This window comes from Macrotis lagotis, chromosome X (assembly GCF_037893015.1).
Source record: "Macrotis lagotis isolate mMagLag1 chromosome X, bilby.v1.9.chrom.fasta, whole genome shotgun sequence".
Classification (NCBI taxonomy): domain Eukaryota; kingdom Metazoa; phylum Chordata; class Mammalia; order Peramelemorphia; family Peramelidae; genus Macrotis; species Macrotis lagotis.
In genome coordinates this window covers 664,409,433-664,431,746 of record NC_133666.1, presented here as the reverse complement: position 1 = coordinate 664,431,746, position 22,314 = coordinate 664,409,433, and the positions used below count along the sequence as shown (strand labels likewise).

The following is a 22,314-nucleotide window of genomic DNA, read 5'->3' as shown; positions in this document are numbered from 1 at the left end:
CATGTAGTGCCTCAAGCCTATATTTACTCCCTTAACTTGTAAGGTTGAAAAATCTGAATGTAATTGACCATATAAAATGTCTTGCTGGGAATCTTTCTACTGAGCAGAGAGTTGTGAAAGTGTTTTGGGGAATAATTGTAAATATCTACTTAGGGCAACCATTACTGGACCCTCTTCTGGTTCAGTATTATTAGTCTACATTGAACAAAAGGGAAAATAAACAAAAAAAATACATTAGGTAGAAGAGGGGAAAAAACCAAAAAAAATGTCTGCCAACATGAATATAATGAATGATGTTTTCTCATTAAAATCAGCAATAAATATATTTTTATTGATGGACAAGGCAGAGAGCTAGGTTCTAGGATGATGAAGACAAAATGAGAAACATCTCACATTTGAATCATTCCATTAATCAATCCACAAACATTTCCGATGTGTTAGGTCCAACTGGGAGGTCTCAAGGAAATTGTGTCATCCCACAAGGAGTTTACATTATATTGGGAAGAAATAGTATATACTCCAATGAGCAAATAGAAAAGAGCCATAAGAGTGCAGGGCACCAGTAGGTTGGTGAAATCAGGAAAGATCTTATATAGACAATAATATTGATATTGAGCTTTGAAGGAAATTTTGAATTCTAAGAATTTAAAGGAAAGACAATGTGCATTCCAGGCAAAAGAATGATGATAATGATTCTCCTTTATTCTCAAAGAGCACTTTGACATTAGGAAGGTAATTCCATGACAAGCATATGAATGAATCTGAGTGAGGGATGGTTTTCTAACTTATCAACCTCACTTTCTCCTCCAGAGTCATCTTCTCCAGAGACCTCTGGGTCCAGTAGTCATATATGAGTAAAGAAAACTGGAGATGTCCCTGGATGTGAGACCATCATGGTTAAATGACTTGCCTAAGGTCATACAAGTAATAAATATCAAATGTCTAAGACTAGAGTCTAATTCCTTTCCTCCTGACTTCAGCTTCAGTGCTGTATACACTGCACCACCAAGGAGAAGAGATTATGCAAAGGCAGCAAGCCAGAAGAGAGCATTCTTTTCACAAGGAAGAATAAAAAAGGAACAATAAGGAAAATAAACTATCAGAACATCATAGTAAGTTAGTATAATGAATAACATATGTTCCAAGCTATTCTATGCAACATGAAGTTATGCTACTATAGCACATGGGAATATGAAGACAGTCTAACTATGACCTTACCCTCAAGATGATTACAGTTTTAGGGAAAGATACAGTTTTCAAAAATTAAATTAATAATTTTTTCTCTTCATCTAGAACTGTGATTTCATCCATGAAGGCAATTATTTATGGGAACTACCCCCCCCCCCCCCACCAACAGAGATCATCATCTTGTGGATAATTTACAGAATTGTCTTAGGCACTTAAACGTTAAATTACTTATCAAGGATCTCAAAACTAATCAAGTTGTCAATCTTGAATGCAAGTCTTTCTGGCTCTGCAGTTGGATCTTCATTCATTATGTTATGTCAAATACCTAACTTTTTAGAGGAGAATATTAGGAAAGAATATTAGCAACTGAAGTAATCAGGCAAGGCCATTCCTAAGAGATGATACAAGAACAGGACCTTGAAGGAACCCAGGAATTTTCATAAATACATGGGAATGAGGGTGGTTAGGTAGTGCTAGTGGATAGAGCACTCCGCCCTGGAATCAGGAGTACCTGAGTTCAAATCTGACCGTAGACATTTAATAATTACCTAGCTGTGTGGCCGTGGGCAAGCCACTTAACCCCATTGCCTTTAAAAAAAAAAGTAGATAGGAATTTCTTTGTTGCTTCAGCAATAGTCGACATATAAATGGTAATTCATAAACATTATCTCATGATCTAATCTTAACCACCCTATGAAGCTAGGATGACAAGTAATTTGAGTTCCATTTTACAATGAAAAATTAAAACTCCCGCATGGCCGGACACCTGGCTCCTGAACATTTCTCACCACCCCGAGGTGGTGGCGGGGCAGGAGGGTCAGAGCCTACGTGGAATTGGCCGGGCTTCCAAGGCCCACCCGGAGGGACTGGAACCGGACCGGGGCCCGACGGGTGGGGAGCGGCCCCGTGCCATTTGTACGATATGTGGGGAGGGGGTGTCTACTGTGAGCCTCAGCCCAACGTGGGAGCGATGGTTCCACCTGCCCAGGAGATCGCTGCCGCCCGACGGCGACGCCGGAGCCGGGGTTGAGAGCCCTTCCCAGGGCAGCGCCCCAGAGCCCCGCGCCGCTGCCCGGGTCTCCAAGACTGAGCCGGCGGAGAGTGGAGACGAGCAGCCACAGGAGACCCCTTCCCCAGAGGAACTGGAGCAGTTTGCCAAGGAGCTAAAGAGGAAGAGGATCACTCTGGGTTATACCCAGGCTGATGTGGGCATCCCCTTGGGGGCACTCTTTGGGAAGGTTTTTAGCCAGACCACCATCTGTCACTTTGAGGTCCTACAACTTAGCTTCAAGAACATGTGTAAGCTCCGACCTCTGCTACAGAAGTGGCTAGAAGCAGCTGATGACAATGACCACCTTCAGGAGCTGTGCAAGGCTGAGACAGTCCTTCAACAAGCCAGAAAGAGGAAAGGCACAAGCATTGAGAATGGAGTTCGGGGAAGCTCGGAGAACATGTTTCTCCAGTGTCCCAAACCCACACTTCAGCAGATTAGCAATATTGCTGAGCAGCTGGGCCTTGACAAAGATGTTGTCGGGCTTTGGTTTTGTACAGGCACCAGAAGGGCAAGCGAAGCAACGGCAATTCACCCCGAGAGGATTTTGAGGCAACTGGCTCCTTCCCTGGGGGACCTATGGCTTTTCCCCTACCTCCAGGCCCTCCTTTCAGTCATCCCAGCTATGGGGCCCCTCATTTCACTACTCTTTATTCCCCAGCTCCTTTCACAGAGGGGGATGCATTTTCCCCTCTCCCTGTTACCCCTTTGGGCTCTAACATGCATTCAAGCTGAATGGCTAGTCCATCCTTGGACAGAGAAGGTGAGAGAATAGAGATGAGGAACCCAACAAAATATTATGAGGTCTGGAAGTTGATCAATTAAGTTCTCTAAATCCTGGGAGTATTTAGGAACAGGGAAGAATGAGATCAATATTTCAGAGATTCATAAACAGATTTTTGAGGGGGAATGGGTGGGGGAAAGTTGGAAAATTTGTTTATTAGTTCCACATCTCTTTTATCTCCCAACTCTTAAATAAAACAATCTTAAGCAAGTCATATTGAATCAAAGCCCTTCAAGTATTTAAAGACCTCTATTGGGTCCTCCCCTCTGACCCCTCCAAATTAAACATTTGCTTCAACCAAAAAAAAAAAATTAAAACTCAGAAAACTTTAGAGACGTGCTATACACACCAGGGTGGAATATGAATCTAATTCATTTTAATTTCAGGTCCAGAAATTCTTCTTGCCACATTATGGTATGTCTATATTTGGTGAACAAATAATTTTTCTAGATCTATTCCATTTTATATACATATGTGTATATATAGTATTACCATGAATTTCAATAACTTCAACATTCAAATAAATGAGTTTGTCATTTGTATCTCTGTCCCTGCAGAAATTCAACCAGCTGTTATTCACTATTATAGAATTTCAGGATTTATTAATAGCAAGCCACCTTCAACTTTTAATAGAATTCTGGTTCAACTTTATTAAATGATTCCTTTTAAATAGCACATTTGTTGGCTCTGAAATTGAATGAAAATGATGATAACATGGAAACTGATTTCCCAGCTTCTTCCCATTGTGAAACAGAGTCAATCAACAGTAGTTACATCATTCCTTATCATCATCAGGCAAAACTCTTGGGAAAGTTTCCTAACTAGATTGAGTAGTACATAACTCCCAGAACTTTTCTGAACCCCAAATAGATTTGGCAATTTCAGCTGAATTTACTGATTATTCAATGAATATTTATTGAACACGCAGCACATTGGGCAAACCCTTTCACATGTTGGGTCCCTGGAAAAAAGTATCCCAGTTCCAATGTATTCTGGAATCCCTTGAAATCATAGCTTATGCACACTCATCAATAGGTTTATTTTCATCAATCAATTGGATGATGCAATTAAATTCCTATCAAAGGAATTTGTTGAAATGGGTTATTAAGAATAAAAGACTATTACAATACTTTTTCCTAAGCCCAGAACACCTTTTCAGTTTTTCCCATACCGACAACCTTATCACTCTACTGAAACTACTCTCTTAAAAGTTGTCAATACTGTCTCAAACCTTTATTAGCTATGTAACTTTTGTTGTCATTTCTTTCCAAAGAAAGTTTTCTCATCTATAAAATGAGAGTAACAGTACCATTAATATTCAAGAATTATTGTGAGCATAAGATATTTTTAAATTACTTTGCAACTCTCTAAACACTAATTAAATATTAACATTTTCTTCTTCATCATCAGCATCATCATCATCTTCATCAACAACAGCATCAATTCATCCTTTTTCTTTTCTTATTCCTCATCCTACTGGACTTAAGATTAGACAGTGTTGACCACCTACCTATCCTTTCTCTTTGCTTTAGGATTTTTGTGAGACTATTTTTCTTAGTTCTTCTACTACATGTTTCACCAGTCCTTCTTAGCTTTCTACACTGCCTCATCATCCCAATTAGAATCCCCACCACACACACATACTTTGTTATTACCCTCAGGATCTGTTCTAGTCCCTCTCATCTTTCTTCACAATCATTTGTTGACCTGATTATCTCCCATGGGTTTAATTAGCATGTCTGAAAATGACTCCTAAATTTAATCTAACTATTCATCCCCAGTCTCTGCTCTGAGCTCCAGGCTTGTATCACAAACTGCCTATTTGACAAATCAAACCTAATATGTCTAAAATGCATTTTGTCCTCGTCCTCCCCCATTTCTGTTTAAAGCACCAACATTCTTTTGGACCCGTATTTCCAATCCATAACCTTGATATTATTCTCAATTTTTCATGCTTCCTCATCCCACATTATCCACTCAATTGCCAAATCTTGACATTTAAAACAACAGTGCATTTCTCACATCTGAACCATGTTCCATATTCATATTGATCAAACCTTATAATTTCTCTTTTAAGTATTGCAATGGCCTCCAAATGGATCCTTCTGCCTCAAATTTCAATCAGCTCTCATCCTGCCCTCAGAGAATCTATGGGAATTTTATCAGGCACAGATCTGACTGTGTTTCTCTCCATAATAAAGTCTTTTGACTCCATAATAACTATACACTAAAATATAAGCTCATTGGTTTATAAAGTGCTTCGCTATCTAGCCTAGCCCTCTTACTTTTTAATCTTGTGAACCATTATTTCTCTTTGTCTGCTTTTCAGTGCAAACAAATTGACTTTCTCTCTGTTCCCCACATATGATACTCCATCTCTTATCTCCATCCTTTGCCTGGCCTTCCCTTATTCCTAAAATTCAATCCCTTCCTCATTTCTGCTTCAATGAATCCTTCTCTTCCCTCCAGCTCAAATATCTATTTTATGGCATATTTTCTTGATGCCGCCAACTGATAATGACCTCTCTTTTCTCTGCCTTTATTTAACTATATCACATCCTATTCAAATCTGCCCCGTATACATTCACTTCAACAGACAAGGTAATCTGAAGGTATATTCCAAATTTGGATTTGAATTATGACAGCGATATAACATGGTGTAAAGCCAGAAAGTTGTTGAATATATCTTAATCAAAGACCTAAAAATAAATTAGAGAGCAGCATCAAAAGCCAAATGGCAGAAGCAGTTTCTTGGTTAAAAGGGATTGGGTTGCATTTATAGTGGTTCTGGTACAGATTTTCAATTTCATTTGTGTAAAGAACTCTCCTGGTGTGGGAAGTCTCTCTGCCAGTGCAGATCAGCATCTGCTCTGTATTTAGATAGTTGTTTGGGACATTCAAAGGTAAAATTGACTTTCTTTCCACTTCAGTCTCTGCTTTGTACAATCTGAAATCAAGAAGTAAAAAGGTTTGCATGAAGATCCCATAGCTAGTAAATGACAGAGCTGGGCTTCAAACTTAGGTCCTTCAATATTTTTTCACTTTACATTGCAGTTTTCCCAAATGGCTCTAAATGAGAGAGTAATTTTAGTGAGAAGTCAAAAATTTGTATCTGAAAAAAAATGAATTTAGTTAACATTTTGGGTGGAGTGAATGATAGATGGGTTTGAATCAAACAGAGAGTTCAGGAAGATATGAATTTAGAATACAAGCCCATAAACTTGCCTTTTTGAAAGTCATTGGAAAGACTAAAAAATGGTTTTAAAAGTTTCTTATGTAGAAACAGAGTTATAGGCTTTCTAATAAGATAGATGGAAATAATCCCCTAACAAAGTATTGCTTTCTTTTCTTTTTTTTTTTCTTTTTTGGCCTCTAAGGATATATAGTCTGAGGAATAAAACCACATTGAATGAAAAGAAGTAGATGAGTATTGCTCTATAGCTTATGAGATAAAATCCTGCTGGAGTGTGAAACAAATATATGTTTGGTTTATTCTCCCCGTTCTCCAAAAGAAAAAAAAAAACATATCTGCTTGCCTTCTGGGATTTTACTGCTAAAGTTCATCAATTCTTATCATATTTAATTCAGATGCTCTTGAAACACTTGCTAGACAAAACCAGAGGCAATTTCCCTGATAAGTCCCCAAGGGGGGCAACAGTGGGGCAAGTTGAATTGTCAATTTCAGATAATCTGAAACTGGATCAGCGCTTTGTAATGTATCAACCAGTATCTACACTCTACATTTTGGTTTAAAGGGTCATTTCTATACTTTACATTCCATAAAGATCCTCTCATTTCTGCCTGCAAGGGAAAAACAAAAAACAAAAAACTAAAAACCACTATTGCTGCTGGTAGAGGATAGAGCATCAAGTGGACCAAAAGTCCCTATTATTCTCTGTATCTCAGAATTTTCTTCTTGAAGACTGAGGGATATATTATTGTATAGAGAGATAAACTTGGGAGTTCTTGACTTGCCAAGGATCAAAATTAGGAAACAGTAAAGAACAAGACCTATTTTACCATCCATCATCTCAGGTTGAGTCATGATATAGCATCTCTATAGCTCTGAGTTAGGATTTTCTGACGAGATTCTCATTGACTGCTCTAGTGTTTAGGAGTAGTTAGTGGTGCAGTGGATAGAGTGCCAGCCCTGGAGTCAGGTATCAGAGTTCAAATCCAAACTCAGACATTTAATACTTATTTATTTGTGTGACCTTGAGCAAATCACTTAACCCCATTGCCTTTCAAAAGGCAAAAATGAGAATCTATATTTGGTCCCTTAGGATTTTCAGTCTAGATTCTCATTGACTCCACTAGTGTCTCTAAAAAACTATTGACTTAAACATTTGAGTAGGACTGACCTTTGCTATGTTGTTAATTAATATATGGTTCCAACTAGTGATGTTGAAGGAACTTTCCCAACAAGGAAAGCAAATTATGTTTGAGAAGATGCCAATTAATTTTCTATTATCAACTATAAGATTTTTTCATTTATTCTTTTTTTAATTTACATTTTTCTATTTAACAAATTACTAAAATAGTCTTGCTTTAAGAGTAAATGTAATCCTTCTTCCCCCCACAAAAGTAAAATAAAAATCTCATGAAAAATAATATGAAAGAAAAGGAAAATAAAAATTGTGCTTCGGTCTGTGTTCAGATATCATCAGCTCTGTCTCTGGGGTGGATTGCCTTCTTTATCATAAATCCATCGAAGAAGAATACTTCCATTTTTTCCACATTTGCTATTATTGATTGTATTTCCCTCCATTCATTACTCTCCATTCCCATTTATCTTATTTTCTCTCTCCTTTCACTGTGTCTCTCCTCAAAAGTGTGCTAATGGGGTAGCCAAGTGGTGCACTGGCCCTGGGGCCAGGAGCACAAGAGCCCAAATCCCACCCCAGATATCAAACAACCACCCAGCAACCAACCAACCAGTCAGGCAATCCAATCCCATCATCTTTCAAAAATAACCCCAAAAGTGTATTATATCTGACTATTCTCTCTGACAATCTGCCCTTTCTTCTATTACCTATATCCCCCTTTCCTCCCCAGTCACCTTTCTCCCATTTCCATCTTCTCCTTTTCCCTTTAGAGTAAAATATTTCTATATCATATTAAGTGTGTATGTTGTTTCCTCTCTGAGCCATTTCCAATGAGAATGAAGGCTTACTCATTCCCCCCTCTCAAATTTTCCCCTTCCACTCTATTGCAAAAACTTTTTCTTGACTTTTTTACAAGGAAATATCTTAGTCCATGTACCTTTTCTTTCCCTTTCCCTGGTACATTCCATTTTTACCCATTTGGCTCCATTTTTATAATATATTATTGCTTCATATTCAACTCTCTCTTGTGCCATGTCTAAATATGCTTCTCCTAACTACTGTATTAATTGAGATGGTCTATATGAATTAACAGTATCATCTTCCCATGCAGAAATACAAGAAGTTCAGCATCATTAAATTCCTCGTAATTTACCTTTCTCACTCCCCTTCTCTATACTTCACCAAAGTCCTGTCCATGGAGGTCAAATTTTCTGTTCAACCCTGGTCGTTTCAACAGGAAAGTTTGAAATTCCCCCTATTTCTTCATTTCCCCTGGAAGCAATTTTGCTGGGTAGTTTATTTTCAATTGCTTTCCAAGGTTTTTGCCTTCTGGAATATTATATTCCAAGCACTATGAGTCCTTAATGCGGATGCTGCTAAATCTTATATAATCCTGACTGCAGCTCCATGATATTTGAATTATTTCTTTCTGGCTGCTTATAATATTTTCTTTTTGACTTGGGAGTTCTGGAATTTGGCTATACTATTGCTGGTTTTTTGAGATCTCTCAGAAGGGTATCAGTGAATTCCCTTAATTTCTATTTTACCCTCTGCTTTTAGAATATCAGGACAATTTTCCTTTAGAAGTTCTTTAAAAATGAAGTCAAGGCTCTTTTCCCAATCATGACTGTCAGGTAGCCCAATCATTTTTAAATTTTCCCTTCTGGATCTGTTTTCCAGGTCAGTTGTTTTTCTTATGAAATATTTCACATTTTCTATGAGTTTGGTATTGTTTTATTGTTTCTTGATTCCTCACAATGTCATCAGTTTCCCTTTGTTCCATTCTAAATTTGAAGCAGTTGTTATCTTCAGGGAGCTTTCTTATCTCCTTTTCCATCTGTCCAATTCTGCCTTTTTTTAAGGCATTCTTCTCATTAATATTTTGGACTGTTTTTTTCCATTTGACCTAAACTGGTTTTTAACATGCTGTTTTGTTTGGCATTTTTTATGTGTCTCCTTAACTAAGCTTCTGACTTGGTTTTCATATTTTTCCTACATCTCTCTCATTTCTCTGCCCAATTTTTCTTCGACCTCCCTAATTTGATTCTCAAAATCTTTTTTGAGCTCTTCTATAGTCTGAGCTCAATTACTATTTTTCTTGGAGGTTTTGGATACAGATGTTTGAACTTTGTCATCTTCTGTGTGTGTGTTTTGATCCTCCATGGGACCAAAGTAATTATCGATGGTCAGGTTCTCTGTTTTCTGTTTTCTTCTTTCCCCATCCTGTGTCCTGGTTTTGAGTTGCTTCTCACACTTTTGAGTGTTATTGGGACACCCCCTGACAAGTACTTTAATTCCTTCAGTGTTTTATGAGACATTCTAACTGCTCTCCTGGTCTGTGCACTGGTCTCTGGATGGCTTCAGGTGGCCCCAAACTGTGACCAGTGTCTGAATATGGACAAAACACAAGAGTCCTGTCCCAGGAAAATAGGAGAGACTTTGATGGTCTTCCTGCACTCCCTTTGGTGGACTGAGGGGTTTAGCAGCAGTGGCCAGGAGACTCCGGAGCTGCACTAAGGGCCATGCTGGACTGGGTTCTGTACTCACTCTGACAGAGGTTTCTATGCTGATCTTCCAAGTTGTGTTTGGTGATCGTTGGGTGTGGATATGGCTTCTGCTGCCACATTCCTGAAGAAGAACATGACATCAGTGACAGTATGCCATGACAAACACTGGAATTGGATTTGAGTGAGGGGAGGGGTGGGCTATGCTAAGTCTCGACCTCACTTTCTCCTCCAGAACTATCTAGGCTGGTATAGCTAGGTGGGACAGTGGATAGAGCACCTGCCCTGGAGTCAGGAGTAGCCTGAGACTGAAAAGTTACCTAGCTGTGTGGCCTTGGGCAAGCCACTTAACCCCATTTGCCTTGCAAAAACCTAAAAAAAAACATCTGGGCCCACTGACCAGATAGGGATCAGAACAACTAGAGATGATCCATGAGGGGAGGCAATCAGGATTAAGTGACTAGTCCAAGGTTACACTAGTAACTAGTTACACCTAGTAAGTGTCAAGTGTCTGAGACAGGATTTGAAACCCCATACTCCTGTTCCAAGGCCAGTGCCCTAGCCACTTTGTCACCTGGCAGCCCAGTATCAACCATAAGAATCAGAGATCCCAAGACTATAGCAGCATATGAAAACTGAAATGATCTGATCCATATCTCTACATTTCTAGATGAGGTCACTGAAAAGTGGCATAACTTTTCCCTAAGTCACACAGCTAAACAGTTGAACCAGGCTTTAAATCTAGCCTTTTGGATTTTATTCTGTGTTGTTTCCATAGCAATACTCTGAGTCTTACCTGCCTGTTCATAGAGAGGGATAAATTCCATAAATCATGATGACCTAAGAAATAATAAATGGGTTGGGGAGAATTTGGGGATATATCTATGACTATATCCTTTGCCCAGAAAAAGTCTAGATTTTTGGAAACACATAGCCCACTGCTCTGTAAAAGATTTGAGCTCAGATTATTTGCATAAATAATATTAGCAGACCTATAGATGGAAAAAACTAAAATAAAAAAATAGCAAGCAACCCAAGTATCCAGTAATAAGGAAATGTGATAAATAGATTGTGGTGCCTAAATACAATAGAATGCAATTAGAGAAATCAGAACCTTAAACAACAGAAATATAAAAAGCAAACAAACAACCACAACTACAAAAGAATAAAATGGAGAGAATTTAACAAAATGATGCAAAATAAAAGGTTCAGAATTAGAAGAACATATTATACAGTGGCTATCATGACCCGAGCAAAAATGGAAGAGAATGACGGAACAAAGAATATTTATAAAACTTGGAGAGAGGAACTAATTGTGATGTGATGCTTTTTGCATTGATATTAATTAAAATAATTTAATTAAAATAAATAAGCAATTTTGATTGTTCCTACTAATGGTGAAATTAAGCTTTAAATAATTTTTTGTAGGCTTAACTTTGCAAACCACTTTAAACAAATGATCTCCTTGATCTTGTGGGAACAAATACTTATTATTTATGAAAGATGCTTTTATTCCACTTAACTGATGAAGAAAAAGAGGCATAGAGCAATTAAGGTCTGGACAGTGGTAACACAGACATAAGATAATGCTAGTTCTCTCCTGCCTTAAAGTCTAATAATCGTCAATGATAATAATAATGATAATCATAAGTAATAATTCTAACATTTGCTTTTATTTTTATGTTTTGCAAAGTCTGTTTCCTATATTTCCTCATTTAATCCTCACAACAAACCTGTAAAGTATTATTACTATTATTATTATCATTATTATTTTACAAATGAACAAACCGTCCCTGAGGGGGGCTGATTACCTAGATTTAGATGCTAGCAAGTTTCTAAAGCAGGATTTTAATAACAACAACAATAATAATAACAGTAACAATAATAGCATATATATATATATATATATACATATATATAGTACTTTAAGGTTTGCAAAATGCTTTATATATGTTAACTCATTGTCACTGAAACAATGTGAGGTAAGGGTCAATAAGTTATTTGTCCATGGAAACATAGGTAGTAGGTTTTTGAGGTGGAATTTGAACTCATATCTTGGAAATTCCCATGTTCAATGTGTTCTTTTTTGTTTTTTGTTTTTTTCTGACTCCAGAGTTGGGGTCTATCAATTATAATATGACAAACAACTTCGTTCCATTAAACCAACAGGTACATGAATCAATATGGTCAATTCAGAGAGATAGTCAGATAGACAGAGACAGAGAGAGGCAGAGAGGCAGAGAGACAAAAAGACAGAGACAGAAGTAGAGACAGAGAGAAAAGCAGAGGCAGAGAGAGAGAGACAGAGACAGAGACAGAGACAGAGACAGAGAGACAGAGAGTGTAAAACTAAAACAGAAGAATCACACCAAAATTGGATAATATTAATAATATGTGTCTCAAAAGACATTTATCTTGAGTTCACATAGAACATTAAAAAAGGTAGCATAAAGAAAAATGTCTATATTATTTGGAATTTCTCCTCTGTCCTCAATTCAAATTCACACAGTTAAAAACTAAAGTGGTTCCCAGTATACAAAAAGATCAGCATAGAAATTTTGTTTTAAGTAGAACAAAAAAGAGCTTGTATTGTTTTTAATCATTTCTGACTCTTCATGACACCATTTGGCAAAGAAATTGGAGGACTTTGCCATTTTCTTCTCTAGATCAAATTTCCGAAGAACTGAGGCAAACAGTATGAAGTGACTTACCCAGGGGCATATTGTTAGTATCTGAGGTCTAATCTGAAGTCACAAAGATGAGCCTTTGTTGATTCCTAGCCCAGTGCTCTATCCACTGTATCACATAGCTAACTCTGAAGAAATGTTACCAGGATGGTCAAATGATAGAAATTATGCAATATTAAGATTAACCAAAGGGACTGAGAATGCTTAACCTAGAGAAGAAAAGGCTTAGTTGTGGCATGATAGCTATATTGAAATATTTGTAAGTCTGACCCAGGGGAAAAGGGATTAGACTTGATCTGTTCTGTTCCAAAGAACAATCATAAGAGTGTAATGAGATTTATTTCATGCCCAGATTAATTAGGATGTCTCCTTCTCATGTAGGAAAAACTAGGAACCAGATTATGGGAAATTGGTAGATTGGAACAGGCTTGGATATTTTGTGTTAGCCTTCCATGGGGTTGGGAAGAATTTTTCCTATTAACTATGTAGCCATAGCTTCTTTTTTCTTTATGATTACTAATTCTTTATTGCCCTCTGTGCTATCTTCCCTCTGTTTGAATTTTTCCCCATTTCCCCCCCTTTATCCATATTCCCCAGTATTTTGTTTCTGAATACCACCCCCTTCAGTATGTTTGCCCTCCTATATCAACCCCCATCCCTTTCTTTCCCCTTTCCCTTTTTCCCCTTTTCCCTTCCCTTCCTTTTGTTAGTTCCCCTTTATTTCCCCATTCCCCTTCCCTTTCTCCATTCCCCCTCCCCTTTTTCCCTTTTAAAACTTGAAAGGTTAGATGTTTTATAAGTTAACTGAGTATGTGTAGGTTGACTTTAAGCCAAGTCTGATGAGAAGAAGATTCAGGTGTTTCTCCTCTACTCCCTTCTTCCCCTCTATTACCATAGGTATTTTGTACCTCTTAGTGTAATGAGATTTACCCCATTCAATCCCCTCCCTCCTCCCATCTCTTTCCTGTCCCCCTTTTTAAGGAGATAGTGTTTGTTAGATCATTCTATCTGAGTCATAGAAAATTCTGAGTGTCTGTCACTTCTAGTTCAGTATATTCTATCTAATAGAGTTAAAATTCTTGAGAGTTATTAGACTCTTTCTCCCAAGTGGGGTTAAAGCCAGTTACATCTCTTTAAATAGCAGTCTCATGGATAGATCATGAATGTCCATCATTTCTGGCTAGGTATATTCTCTCTGTTAGAGTTACAATTCTCAAGATTTATGAAAATCTTTTTCCCCATGCTGGGATATAGCATCAGGAATTTTTGGAATTCTTCCATTTCATTAAATTTTCATCTTTTTCCCTGGAAGAGAAGGCTCAGCTTTGCGGGATAGTAGATTCTTGGCTGCATTCCAAGCTCCCGTGCTCTTCAAAATATCTCGTTCCAGGCCCTTCGATCCCTTAATGTTGATGCAGCCAGGTCCTGCATGATCCTTACTGTGGCTCCTTGATATTTAAATTGTTTCTTTCTGGCTGCTTACAGGATTTTCTCTTTTATCTGATAGTTCTGGAATTTGGCTACAACATTCCTTGGTGTTTTCATTTTAGGATCCTTTTCCTGGAAGGGATCGATGTATTCTTTCAATAACTACTTTGCCCTTCGGTTCCATGATATCAGGGCAATTTTCCATCACTAGATCCTGTAATATTAAGTCCAGGCTTTTTTTTCTCTTCAATGTTTGCAGGAAGTCCTATAATTCTCAGATTGCACCTCCTCAATCTATTCTTGAGGTCAGTAGTTTTGTTGATGAGGTAGTTTACAATTTCTTCTATTTTTTCTATTTTTTGATTTTGTTTAACTGGTTCTTGCTGTCTCATGGAATCATTAGTTTCTGCAGACTCCATTCTTTTTTCTTAGGGAGGAGTTTTCTTCATTCACCTTTTGCAACTCCTTTTCCAATTGGTCAATTCTACTTTTGAAAGAGTTTTCCATTTGACCAATTGAGGTTTTGTGAGAATTATTTTCTTTTTGCATTTGCCCAATTGAGAATCTGAGAGAATTATTCTCATTTTGTATTTGTCCAATTGATGATCTGAGAAATTTATTCTCATTTTGTATTTGTCCAAATGAGGATCTGAGAGATTTATTCTCTTTTTTGTATTTGTCCAATTGTATTTTCTAAGGATTTGTTTTCTTGTTGCAAGGTAATAATTGTCTCTTCCAAATTTTCCAGTTGATTTTTAAGCTCCTTCCTTATTTCTTCAAGGAAGCCTTTCTGTGCTGAAGACCAGATTGTATTCTCCTCAGAGGTTCTAAGTCTTTCTGAGTTAGGGTCTTTCCCTTCCAGGAATTTTTCTATGGATCCACCTCTCTGCTGACCCTTCTTCATTTTGCCAAGACCTTGAGGTGGGAGGGGCTGGTTCACAGTGGCTTGGGATCACTAGAGGCTTTACTCACTTAATGCAATTTCTCTTGCTGGCCAGTAGGAGGTGCTGGGTGCTTTCTCTGGAGTGTCTGTGACCTTGATTGAGGCCTTCTCCCTTTGCTTGAAGGGAGGAGTTGAAGCTATTGAATTATTTTGCCTTCAATTAATGGTGCTCTTTACCCTGGCCTGAAGTCATTTCTCTCTCGATTGTCAGATGGGTTGGTTCTTCTGCTTACACACCTGGGCTTGAGGCAGAAGTAGTCTGCAATTGTTTTTTCCAGGAAGAGGCCTCAGCTGTAATGGAGGCATGGACTCTGAGTTCCTCAGAGCCCAGGGATGGTGTCCACAGCTCCCCTGCACCGGAACTCTCCCCCCAAGCCCTGTTGGCAAGCTCCAGAGGGACAGCACCAACACCAGTGCCTCTGCTCCCTAGTTGACTCAAGCCCCTGCCATCTAGCACCACCACTGATCCAGCAGGTCCAGCTCTCAGGACCTCAGACTCCCAGCTCCAATTCAGCTGCTAATCTGGCTGATTCAGGGCTGATCCTCCCTCTGAGCCCAGACTCACCTGCCCGAATTCATCCAATGCTTCTGCTGAAGACAAATCCTGAGGTAGATGTTCTTTCTCCTGGCTTTTCTTTCTGGGTTTTGTGGGTTGGATTTCTGTTAAGAGGTTTATTTCATATGATAGATAGGGAAAGATGAGGACACTTTAGAGCTGTGCCTATCTTCTCTCCACCATCTTGGCCAGAAGCTAGCCATAACTTCTTACATCTTTAAAAAGACCTAACTACATACAATCATTCTCTTTCCCATTAATTCAGCTATAGGAGACCCACATTCATAGCAGGCAACACATTTGGTAAGTATGAGTGATAGCTGGTGGTGGGAAGTCCTGAGCAAACTCTTACTCCTTCCCTTTAAGAAAAGTGGTCTTTTGGGGTGAAGCCAAGATGGTGGTATGAAGGCAGGATTTCTCTGAAACCCCTTCCCCCCAAAATTCCAAAAGCCATCAAATTATGACTCTAGTCAAAATCTAGAGGGGAAGAACCCACAGAAAGACTGAGTCCAAGATAACATAGAAGTTCTGGGGGTGAGGCATGTTGCAGCAAGATTGGAGGTTGTAAAAACCTGCAACTGCAGCCAGGTGCTAACCAGGAATCACCAGGATCAGCTTGAAGGGGCAGTGAGAGAAAACTGGGCTACACCAGAGGACAGGAGCATTAGCCTCAGAGCAGCCCTGAAGTGAGAACCTACAGAGGAATTGGCAGAAACTAGTGTGCACCACTAGAGCAAAGTCCAAAGATGGTAAGAGTGTAGGGGGGGATTGCAGAAATCTCTCTGCTCTTCCTGGGACATGACTACACTCAGATGCAGGTTGAAGTTTGGGCTTCCATATAGCCGAGCAGGGCCCCTCCTCACAGCTTCCAGGGCAGAGGGGAGCTTGTAGTCATCTTCATATCAAAGCACAGGCAAAAGAGCATAAGACCTTGAAGGAATAAAGGTTCTAGTGGAGTGTCCCAAAAACCCCCAAAAGCCTTCGAAGTATGGTAAATTAGTCTTAGGCTGAGGAAATGAGCAAACAAAAGAAGAATCTGACCATAGAAAATTACTTTGGGCCCATGGAAGATTAAGAAGATAATAATCTGGAATGTTCTGTATTCCAAACCACTAAGAGAAATAGAAAGTGGGCTCAGGCTATGGATGGGCTCAAAAAAGACTTTGAAAAGTAATTAAGGGAGGTAGAGGAAAAATTGTGAGGAGAAATGAGAACAATGCAGATAAATCATGAAAATCAAATCAGCATCTTAGTAAAAGAAAAACAAAAAATACTGAAGAAAATAAGATGTTAAAAACCAGTACTGGACAAATGGAAAAAACAAAAAAAAAGGCAAATGAGGAGAATGCCTTAAAAAGCAGAACTGGCCAGCTGGAAAAGGAAATGAAAAACTCTCTGAATAAAATAACTCCTTCAAATGCAGAATGGACCTAAAGCAAGTTGATGAATTGCGAGAAGTCAGGAAGAAATAAAACTCTTCCAAAAAGTCAAAATGTAGAAGAAAATGTGAAATATCTCTTTTGGACAAACAACTGACCTCAAAAAACAGATCCAGAAGAAATAGTTTAAAAAATTATTGGGCTTCCTGAAAGTTGCAACCAGAAAAGTTGCCTAGAATTCATTTTTCAAGAAATAATACTACAAAATTTCCCTGAGATCCTAGAAGCAGAGGGTAAAATAGAAATTGAGAGAATTTACTGGTCACCTCCTGAAAGAGATGCCAAAAGAAAAATTTCTAGGACTATTATTGCTGAATTTCAAAACTCCCAAGTCAAAGAGAAAATACTAAATGTTTCCAGAAACAAACAATGTAACTGACTCTATAGTAACTCTATAGTCAGGACTGCACAAGATCTGGGAGCATCTACATTAAGGGCTCATAGGGATTGGAATATGATATTCTGGAAGGCAAAGTACTTTGGTTTATAACTGAGAATCAACTACCCAGCAAAACTGACTGTCCTCTTTCGGGGTGGGGGTGGGGATGGACTTTCAGTGAAACAAGGGACTTTCAAACTTTCCTATTGAAAAAATCAGAGTTTAAGAGAAAGATTTGTTCTTCAAGTAAAGGATTCTTGTGAACCATGGAGGGGATGAATTAGAAGGATTAACTATGATGAACTTAATGACATTGAACTGTTTTTATTCCTGCATGGGAAGAAGATATTGATAACTCACATGAACGTTCTCATTTATAAGAGCTGTTAGAAGAAGCATATACAGACAGGGCATAGCAATGAGCAAAATATAATGGTATAATATAATAAAAAGATGGAGTCAATGGATGAGAAAAGAAAGTGCTGGGAGGAAGAGAAAGGAGAGGAAGAAGGTGCTAATATCTTTCACATAAGAGTCAAGAAAAAAAAGCTTTTTCAATGGAGTGGAATGGGGGAAGGCGAAGGAGCATGAGTGAGCCTTCATTCTCATCAGAAATGTCTCAGAGAGGAAATAACATACACACTTAGTAGGATGAGGAAATCTGTCTTGCCCTAGAGAAGAATGGGAGGAAAGGGACAGGATGAGGGGGAATGGGGGGGAGGGAATGGGGAGAAATAGGTGATAGAAGAGAGGAAAGATCGAGGGAGAGGGTACTCAAATTCTACACACTTTTGGACAGAGCCAGGATAAAAGGAGAGAGAGAGAGAATAGAATAAATGAGAGTGGGGAGGAACAGAGTGGAGGGAAATATAGCTTGTAATAGCAACTGAGGGAGAACTATTGAAGCAACTTCTCTGGTGGACTTATGATAAAGAAGGCAACTCATCCCAGAGACAGAGCCTTTGGAATCTGAACACAGACTGAAGTACATTTGTTTCCTCTCATAGTATTTTTGAGGTTTCTCATCTTCTTGGGGGCAGGGGGGTTTATGTTTACTCTCATAACAAGTTTATTGTGATAACATAAAATTAAAAAAAGAAAAAGAAAAAACAAGTCAAAAAATGAAAGGTGATCTTTTACTCTTTTCTTTGTTCTTTTCAATTCGAAGTACAACAAATAGAGGCATAAAACTGTAGTTCAAGTCAAAATCATCCTGGAGACCAAGATTTTAGCTTACATGTTGCAGTCAGCAGAGTAGGGAAGCCTTGAGAAACCAGGGTCACATGATGTGCCAGTTGGACTTTAGAGAACTAATGCTATGCTGGACCTCCATGTGAATAGTCTAATCCCTCTCTCATTATCAGAAACTGAGGTGATGTAAATTCCCCTAAAATTTAAGATGAAAGGCAATTGCTAGAGTCTCTAGCTAATGGCTAATGGGGTAGCTAGTACAGTGGATAGAGTACCAATTCTGGAGTCAAGAAGACTCATCATTTTGAGTTCAAATGTGACCTCAGACACTAACTAGTCATGTGATCTGGGCAAGTCATTTAATCCTGATTGCCTCTGTTTCCTGATCTGTAAATGATCTAGAGAGGGAAGATAACCCAGTAACTTTACTAAGAAAATCCCAAATTGGTCACCAATAGTCAGACATGGCTGAAATGACTAAACAACAAAAACAACTAGCTAATGACAGAAAAGAAAGAATCCTCAAGCTATGGGAGCAGAGTAAAACCATTTCACAGCAGTAATGGTGGAAGTTCACAGGATCCCAAAGATAGAAACTGATGGCACGTCAGTGGCCATCAAGCCCAGTGCCTTCATGTTGCAAAAGCACAAACCAAAACAAAGTAAATGGCTTTTCCATAGCCACATGGGTAGCAAAGATCAAAAGTGTGATCTGAAACCAGTTCCTCTACCTCCAATAGTCAATAAAAATTTATTAAGTGCTATGCGTTAACCACAATGCTAAACACTGGTGATAAAAGTATGAAATGAAAAAGGTAACCCCTTTCCTCAAGGAGCTTATAATTTAAAGGGGGTAAGACAACATATGAATAACCTGGAAATTGTGGAGAGGGAAAAGACTTGATAGAATAGTCAGAGATATCTTTAAGAAGTGAAACCAATGAAAACTAAGAATTCTGAGCAGAGATCCCTATCTTTATATGGAAGTTGTTGAGTTCATGACTCTATTCTTCAATAAAAAGGGCAGAGGGGACTGATGAAATCAAATAATATTTATAACAAAAACTAATAAGAATAACTACTATTTATGTAGCACTTTTGTCTTCCAAACACTTTGTCTGCAATTATTATGTTATTTATACTAAGACTAATGGGATTTTGCAGGATAATGAGATTCCTTTAATGACCTTCCTGGGGCATTGTGGAGAAATGGTTCAGGATTACTGCAACAAAGTGAGAAAGTGTGAAGATCTGTATCACCAGAAGTAGAAATAATGAAATTTTTTCAAAAAGTGGGATGCAATTCCAAGCAGAAAATGGCTGGCTATTTCTTTAGTATTTCTTTCAGTATTTTTGGAGGGATGACACTTAGGTTGTGTTCACTTAGATTCCTTTGTTCCATGAGATTCTTTGATTTCTTTTGCTTACCTGCCTTAATCACTGAGAAATTCTAAGGGTCTTCCACTCCTAGTTTAACTTTTTTTGGGGGGAGAAGTGATCATTCTTTGTAACCCTCTCTTGCCCAGTCTTAATCACTGAATGCATGTTGTCTCAGTCAAACTGTAACCTGGAAAAGACTTAGTTTAAAAAGGCCAAGGTTTTTCCACTGCATTCAGGGCCATCTCCAGTAATCCTGATCTATATCTGGCTACTGGACCCAGATGGTTCTTGAGGAGAAAGTGAGCCTGGTGCTTGCACAACATCCAAACATCCAGTTACTTAAATCAAATTCACTTGTATGTCATGGCATTAGCTCTTTAAGTCATGGTCTTCTTCAAAAATGAAGGACTAGCATCATCATCAATCACCATGATTCCATATGTTGAGGATAGGGAGAAAGTGATAAAATCCCATAGGAGTCTGCTTATGTCCAAACTGTATCAAGGAAAAATGTAAATAGTCTTCCATATTCTGTAAACCAAATTATCCACATCCCTATAGTGAAAATTATTCCAACTAGCCTGTGAATAATATTTTCAATTCTGTTTTCAATTCAAAATTTCAGAATCATCATATTCAAACCTAACCAAAGGTTTTGATTGACCTAATCATCTTGCCAAGGGAGAAAAGCAACTCTTAGCCACTACCTTGCACTGAGTATCATCCTCTCACTCTCAACACATTCCCTGGCTTATCTCCCAGACATCATAATTAATACTTACCATAGCTATCTACACATCAGTAAATGGAAGATGAATAGTTATGGCAAAGATGATCAAATTTTCATACATTTGTTCAATATTTTTTAAAAACCAATTACAATTCCCTAGAATGGAATGGAACAGAATGAGGGAATTTTTATAAAGTACTCATATTATACTAGGCAATGTGTTGAGTATTAGGAGGACATATATAAGAATGAGATATCCCATATCCTCAGGAAAATTGCATTCATTTTTAAAAAAAAATTTGAATATTTATTTGTTTATTCTTATTTTTGTACAAATGATGTTTTTTATACATTACTAAAATGTTCTTGTTTAAGAGTAAACATAATACCCTCTCCCCCACAAAAAAAATAGAACTGCATGAGCAATAAAGTAAAGGAAAGAGAAAAAATTAAAATTTAATAATAATAATAATAATAATAATAATAATAATAATAATGATAATAGGGGCAGCTAAATGGCACATTGGATGGAGCACCAACCCTGGAACCAGGAGCACCTGAGCCCAAATGTGGTCCCAGACACCCAACAATCACCCAGCTGTGTGACCCTGGGAAAGCCACCCCAACCCCTTTGCCCTGCAAAAACAAAAAAAAACCCAAAATAAAACAAAACAAAATAATAATAATAGTAGTAGTAGTAGGAGTAGTAGGAGTAGTAGTAGTAGTAGTAGTAGTAATAGTAGTAGTAGTAGCAGTAGTAGTAGTAGGGGTGGCCAGGTGATGCAACAGACAGAGCACTGACACTGGAGCCAGGAGCACCCGGGTCCAAATCTGGCCTCAGATACCCAACAATCACCCAGCTGTGCAGCCCTGGTCAAGCCACCCAACCCCATTTGCCCTTCAACCCCCCAAATAATAAAAAAATAAAAATAAAAATAATAATAATAATAATAATAATAATAATAATAATAATAATAATAAATGTACTTCAGTCTGTGTTCCAACACCTCCAGCTCTATCGCAGGTAGATCACCTTCTTTATGATAAGTCCATCACAAAAGCTATTTCGATATTTTTCCACCATTGTCATTGCTGATTGCAACTCCCTCCATTTGTACTTCCCCACTACCATACACTATATTTTCTTGCTCCTTTTACCATGTCCCTCTTCTTAAATGTGCTGTAGGGTAGCTGAGTGGCACAGCAGACAGATCCCCGGGCCTGGGGCCAAGAGACACCGAGTCCACATACCACCCCTTAGGCCCAGAATCCACCCAGCCATATCATCCCGTACAGGCCACCCAATCCCAGGCCCTTGCAAGAAGTAAAAAAGAAAATGTGTTATATCTGACCACTCTCCTCCCACAAGCCACCCTCTCCTCTATTACTCACATCCCCCCTTCCCCCATCCCCCTTCTCTCCTTCTTACTCTAGATGTCTATACCCACTTGAGTATATATGCTGTTTTCTCTCCTAGCCACCTCTGATGAGAACGAAGTTTCCCTCATTCCCGCCTTGCCTTCCCCCTTCCATATTATTGCAATAGCTCATTGTAATAAAGAAAAATCTTATTATGTGAAATATCTTAGCCTATTCCACCTCTCCTTTCTCTTACTCCCAATACAATTCCCTTGTAGCCATTGACTCTATTTTTACACTATACTATGTCTTCAAATTCAGCTCTCTCTCCTGTGCTTCATCTATAAAAGCACCTTCTACCTGCTCTATT

At 38.4% G+C, this 22,314-nt stretch overlaps 1 pseudogene; it reads left to right on the top strand.

Annotated features, from left to right (window-relative positions):
- The first annotated feature begins 1,942 nt into the window (after window positions 1-1,942).
- On the top strand, window positions 1,943-3,052 carry LOC141497795 (POU domain, class 5, transcription factor 1 pseudogene; annotated as a pseudogene).
- The last annotated feature ends 19,262 nt before the right edge of the window (window positions 3,053-22,314 follow it).